Source organism: Pristis pectinata, chromosome 11 (genome assembly GCF_009764475.1).
Source record: "Pristis pectinata isolate sPriPec2 chromosome 11, sPriPec2.1.pri, whole genome shotgun sequence".
Lineage (NCBI taxonomy): Eukaryota > Metazoa > Chordata > Chondrichthyes > Rhinopristiformes > Pristidae > Pristis > Pristis pectinata.
The window spans coordinates 11,135,931-11,142,645 of record NC_067415.1 but is presented as its reverse complement, the minus strand read 5'-3'; the positions used below and the strand labels follow the sequence as shown (position 1 = coordinate 11,142,645).

At 43.5% G+C, this 6,715-nt stretch overlaps 1 protein-coding gene across 1 annotated transcript in view; it reads right to left on the bottom strand.

Annotated features, from left to right (window-relative positions):
* Window positions 1–4,387: 4,387 nt before the first annotated feature.
* LOC127575817 (P2Y purinoceptor 8-like) overlaps window positions 4,388–6,715 on the bottom strand; it is a 60,375-nt gene continuing 58,047 nt past the window's right edge. Inside the window, exon 3 of the transcript XR_007957129.1 lies at window positions 4,388–4,570. The gene's annotated coding sequence lies outside the window, so the exon portion shown is untranslated. The remainder of the gene's footprint in view (window positions 4,571–6,715) is intronic.

Here is a 6,715-nt window from a genome sequence, read left to right as displayed (position 1 = left end):
GCCAGAACGACCTTTGATCAGTTAAAGAAAGGATAATTGAAAATCAAGACGTCAGACCTGGCACAAAACTCATGATCCACGGATCTTGCCCTCCCATATGTTACTGAGAACTGGACCCAAGGCACAGGATGGATACCACCAATAAAGTCTCCACACAGTCATCCAAATTCACTGGAAGGATAAGCGATACTGGCCTAAGGTAATCAAAAAAAATGTGACTTAGCCACTTAAGGAGATAATAGACCCAGGAAATCAAAAGATTGGTTAAAGATATAGGTTTTAAAACATTTTTCAAAGGAAGTGGGGCAGACGAAAGATCAGAGTCAGAATGATTTATAAAATGTTTTGAATTCTCAGAATGCAAATTGTAAGATGCATGAATATGTTCTCAATTTACTAAAACAATACTTGTTAGGAATTGAAGTTTAAAAGGGAAGAAATTGGTCTTAATTGTCAGCACTAAACATGGACATGAGTATTGGCTCCAACTTGTGCCTAACTGAACACATTGGTTCTTGGCATGTTTTTAGCACTGGGACTCAAAGGAAGATTTCTCCCCTAAAAGAACAGTTCATTATGTCAAATAATGGGGTGTTCCTTTGAGTTCCTTGCACTATGTTGCATCTGTAACTTTAGCACCCGGACCACTTGACCTTCACCTACCTCAGCAAAACCATTTCTGACAGACAACTGTCAGGACTAATATTAACGAGGATGTTTAAATGAAGTGAAATACAGGAGTTTGTTCTCAGTGACTTGAATGTAAATGAATAACAAAGGCAAGCGTTCATATACAGGTGAATCCTCCAGACAGCCTTGACAAGTTTGGATAGTCTTCCTTCTGCTCAGACAGTCCCTTGAGATCAAGGATGTCCTACTTCCTCTGGATTTGTGGGTGAAGCTAATGTAGGAACTGCAGACTCTTCCAGGTATTGGTATTGGCATTGGTTTATTATTGTCACTTATACCGAGGTACAGTGAAAAGCTTGTCTTACTAACGGATCGTACAGGTCAATTCATTACACAGTGCAGTTACATTGAGTTAGTACAAAGTGTGCTGATGTAGTACAGGTAAAAACAGTAATAGTACAGAGTGAAGTGTCACAGCCACAGACAAAGTGCAGTGCAATAAGGTGCAAGGTCACAACAAGTGACGTGAGGTCATAGTCCATCTCATTGTATAAGGGAACCGTGCAATAGTCTTATCACAGTGGGGTAAAAGCTGTTCTTAAGTCTGGTGGTACGTGCCCTCAGGCACCTGTATCTTCTACCTGATGGAAGAGGAGAGAAGAGAGAATGTCCCAGGTGGGTGGCGTCTTTGATTATGCTGGCTGCTTCGCCAAGTCAATGAGAGGTAAAGACAGAGTCCAAGGAGGGGAGGCTGGTGTCCATGATGCACTGGGCTGTGTCCACAACTCTCTTCAGCTTCTTGCAGTCCTGGGCAGAGCAGTTGCTGTACCAAGCCATGATACTTCCAGATAGGATGCTTTCTATGGTGCATCGGTAAAAGTTGGTGAGAGTCAAAGGGGACAAACCAAATTCCTTTAGCCTCCTGAGGAAGTAGAGGCACTGGTGAGCTTTCTTGGCCATGGCATCAACGTGATTTGACCAGGACAGGTTGTTGGTGATGTTCACTCCCAGGAACTTGAAGCTCTCAACCCTGTCAACCTCATCACCATTGATGTAAACTGGTGCATGTACACCGCCCCCTTTCCTGAAGTCAATGACCAGCACTTTTGTTTTGTTGACATTGAGGGAAAGATTGTTGTCATGACACCATTCCACTAAGCTCTCTATCTCCTTCCTGTGCTCCGACTCATCGCTGTTTGAAATACGGCCTACAATGGTGGTATCATGTACAAACTTGTAGATAGAGTTAGAGCAGAATCTGGCCACACAGTCATGAGTGTATAGGGAGTAGAGCAGAGGGCTGAGGACGCAGCCTTGTGGGGCACCAGTGTTGAGAATAATTGTGCCGGAGGTATTGCTGCCTATCCTCACTGATTGCAGTCTGTTTGTCAGAAAGTCAAGGATCCAGTTACAGAGGGAAGTGTTGAGTCCTAGGTCTCGGAGTCTGGCGACAAGCTTGCTTGGAATTATTGTATTGAAGGCAGAGCTGTAGTCAATAAACAATAGTCTAACGTATGTGTCTTTACTGTCCAGATGCTCCAGAGCTGAGTGTAGGGCCAGGGAGATGGCATCCACTGTAGACCTGTTTCACCGATAGGCGAATTGCAATGGGTCCAGGTTGTCTTGTAGGCTGGAGTTGATGCATGCAATGACCAACCTCTCAAAACACTTCATGATGGTGGATGTCAGAGCCACTGGTCGGTAGTCATTGAGGCATGTTACCTTGCTTTTCTTTGGTACCGGGATGATAGTGGTCTTCTTAAAACAGGAGGGAACCTGAGATTGAAGCAGGGAGAGGTTGAATATGTCCGCAAATACTTCTGCCAGCTGATCAGCACAAGATCTGAGCCTGGGACACCATCTGGGCCAGGTGCTTTCCTCGTGTTTACTCTCCGGAAGACTGATCTTCCGTCCTCTACTGTGATCACAGGTTCATCTGCGTTGGTTGCTGTCAGGGTGGATGGTGACAATCCACTTCCCTTTTGTTCAAAACGCGCATAGAATGCATTAAGTTCACCAGGAAGGGATGCACTGTTGTTAGTAATGCAGCCCGACTTCATCTTGTAGCCTATTATGGCATGTAAGTCCTGCCATAACTGGTTTCCACAGATAATGTTGGAGGTAACAAATGCAGTGGGTGTTTGGGTAGTTTGTGAGGTGGTGTGTGCACCTTACTGCTCTACTCCCTCTACAGTCATGACTGTGTGGCTAAGCACGACTCAAATGCCATCTATAAATTTGCAGATGATACCACTGTTGGTAAAATCCCACATGGCGACGAGGAGGCGTACAGGAGTGAGATAGATCGGCTGGTTGAGTGGCGTCACAACAACAACCTCGCACTCAATGTCAGCAAGACCAAGGAACTGATTTGTGAACTTCAGGAAGGAGAAGTCTAAAGAACATGCACCACTCTTCATTGAGGGGTCAGAGGTGGAAAGGGTGATCAGCTTCAAGTTCCTGGGTGTCAACATCTCAGAGGATCTATCCTGGGGTCAACACATTGATGCAATCACGAAGAAGGCACGTCTTCGGTTCTACTTTGTTAGGAGTTTGAGGAGATTTGGTATGTCACCAAAAACTCTTGCAAATTTCTATAGATGTACAGCAGAGAGTATTCTGACTGGTTGCATCACCGCCTGGTATGGAGGCATCAATTCACAGGATTGAAAGAGGCTGCAGAGGGTTGTAGACTCAGCCAGCTCCATCATGGACACAACTCTTGTTACGGACTCAGTGAAAGTCCCTTTAAGATAGAGAGTGTGTGTGTATGTGTGTGTGGGGTGTGCTTACGTCAATAGAAGATAAAGGACGTAATGACGTTGTTGAAGAAGCCTTTTGGAGAGAGACACCAGCCTGCTTGTTTTCTCTATCGATGGATGAGAAACAATAACTGTGTTTGCCATAGAAATCCATGTATGGAAGTTGGAAGTAATCCGGTGGAGTTCACTTTGTTGCTGACCTGTAGAAGGAAACAGGTATTTGTGTGTGGACGACCACGGTTCGGATGCTTTTCGGGGTGAGGAAGTCACTACCGAGTAAACACTGAAGTGTCGTTTGGGTTCCATCGTGGAACATTTGGATTTCGTATGTACTCTCTCTATGTTTTTCTACATCTACATCTTATCTTCAGACAACGGTGGTTGTTGAAGAAGCCCTTGCTCATGTTTCACCTTATGGCTTGCGGAACTGAACTTTAAGAACCATTCCGGAACTGGGAATTTTGGACTTTGTCACACACACACACGAAGAGTTTAGTTTTGGGGTTAACGTTCGAGGTTTAACATTTTTGAATTCTAACATACTAACATTTTTACTTTTATTTTACGTATTATCATAAGTAGTGATTAATAAAATAGTTTTTAACACTAAATCATGCTCAGTGTGTATCTTTTGTTGCTGGTTCGTGACACTCTCCCCACCATTGAGGACATATTCAAGAGGCGGTGCCTCAAGAAGGCAGCATCCATCGTTAAGGACCCTCACCATCCAGGACATGCCCTCTTCATGTTACTACCATCAGGGAAGAGGTACAGGAGCCTGAAGACCCACAGGAACAGCTTCTTCCCCTCCGCCATCAAATTTCTGAACCCATGAACCCATGTTCACTACCTCATTATTCCTTCTTTTTGCATGATTTATTTATTTTGTAACTTATTGTATCTTCTATGTCTTTGCACTGTACTGCTGCCGTAAAACAACAAATTTCACATCATATAAAACAGTGATAATAAACCTTATTCTGATCATTCTGATTCTGCTTCAGATTCCTTGTGCTTCCGAAGTATGGACTCAACGTTCTCAGTGTCATCCCGAATGCAAGGAACACAGGAGCCCTTTAAGTAGATGCCAATGGATGATGGTAGTAGCACAGCATGAAAGCCCTTTAGTCTGGATGTTGGAAGTCTGAAGTAAAGATACTCAACATTGCAAACAGCATCTGTGGAGAGAGAATATGGGAGTCAATGGGTTGAGCACACCATCCAGAATCACACCCCCAAAGTCCTTGATGGTACACTAGGTCAAGTGCTACATTCAGAAGTCATCTGATGCTCACAGTCTCACCACTACTACAAAGGTCAGCAGTGTAGCTGGAGAGCAACCACTATTAGCTGCCAGCACAGTAACACACGTGAAGCTCATCCAACTCTGTGACAGTGTTGTCTGGCTGATCGCTCATCCCTGATTTGAGTCACGTTGTCAACCATGTCCTGTGTTTGTAATGGGTACAAACCATTCTTTGGCAACTCACTTTGATGATATTTGCCACTGGGAAGGTCTTGGGGAAGATCCAGTCAAACCCTAAGAACCAATATTAACAGGAAACATCAGTATGAGGAAATGTAAAATGATATCTTCAGACTCGATCTGTTCAAAGACCTGTGCATCTCATAACAAGCTTGTTCTCCCTTGATGCTAAACCAATAGTTTGAGGGAACTTTACATGGGAAGAATACTTCAGAAAACATGCTGCAGCACGGAAGGAGACAATTTGGCCCATTGTGACTATGTCAGCTCTCTACTTGAGCAACTCTACCACAGTAACCCTTCCTCCATAGCCTTCCAAATTTTTCCTCATCATATATTTCTCCAATTCCGTCTTGAAGGCCACAATGGAACCGTCCTCTGCCACATCTGCATTCTTGATTTCAACCATGCACTACATATAAAGGTTTCTCCCCGTGACTCTATTAATTGTTTCACTTTATTTCATACCAGTGATCTCTAGTGCTCAGACCATCAACTAAAGGGAACAGCCTGCTACTAAGCACTCTGTACACAGTCCTCATTGTTTCATATATTGCCATCAGATTTCCCCTGAACCCTCTCTTCAAAGAAAACAGGCCCAGTGTCTCAAATTTAACCATGTAACTGTAGTCCTGCATCCCAGAAAAGAGGCTCATATAAATCTTCCCTGGATTCTCTCCAGGACCTTCTCATCCTTCCTACAATGAGGCAACCAGAAGTGAACACAAGAATGTCAACTGAGGGCAGTCTAGTACTTCTTTAAAAATTCAGCTTTCATACTTTTATGCTTCTTGCTTTTCTACTCTGTGTCACTGTTAATAAAGCCCAGAATTTTGTATGTCTTGTTAGCCATTTTCTCAACCTGCCCTACTACTTTCAAGAACTTGTGCACCCACACCCCCTAACACCAACTTCAGGGGAACGTCCGTGTTTACCTTCCACTAGTCCCTCTGCTCCTGCACTCCCTTTGGAAACGTATGTTTTATTCTACATTGCAGCTCCTCATTCTCCCTGAGATACGTCAGCTCACATTCCTCTGCATCAAACTTCACCTGCCACATGTCTGCCCATTCTATCAGCTGTATGGATTCTGCTGCCATCTATCACTAACCTCTTTGCAGTTCACCATACAGACAAGTTTTGTGTCATACACAAAGTTAGAAATTGTAGCTTGCAATCCCACGCCTAGATAATGTATGTAGGTCAAAAAAAAGCGATGACCCTAACACCAACTTCAGGGGGACATCTGTGTTTACCTTCCACCAGTCCAGTTCAATTTATTGTCATGTGCACAAGTACAATAAAAAAACTTGCTTGCAGCAGCATCACAGGCACACAGGTTCAGAATATAAATTATACATAAATTATATACAATTTGTACGAGGTAGTGAAGAAAAGACTGTGCAAAAAAAGGCATTAGTGCAAAAACGCAATCATTGACAAGTCCATGGTGGTGCAAGAGGTGTCCCATGGCTGAGATAGGGTTAGGTTTGTGCAGGCCAGTTCAACCAGTCTGAGGAATGACCATTTGCCACAATCCTCTTGTGCCTATTACTTAGCCAACTTCATATCCATGCTATCAATGTCCATCTTATGCCATGTGCATCAAGTTAGCTGATAAGTCTGGTATGTATTACCTTATTAAAAGCCATCTGGATGTCCATTTACACCACATTGAAGACATTACCTTCATCAACTCTATCTGTTACCTCATTTACAAAATTGACCAAATTGGTTAAACATAACTTGCCCTTAACAAATCCATGTTGGCTTGCTTGCTTTAATTAATCCATTTTCCTCTGATGACTTGTTCTCGATACCCACCACCCTCTGTGTG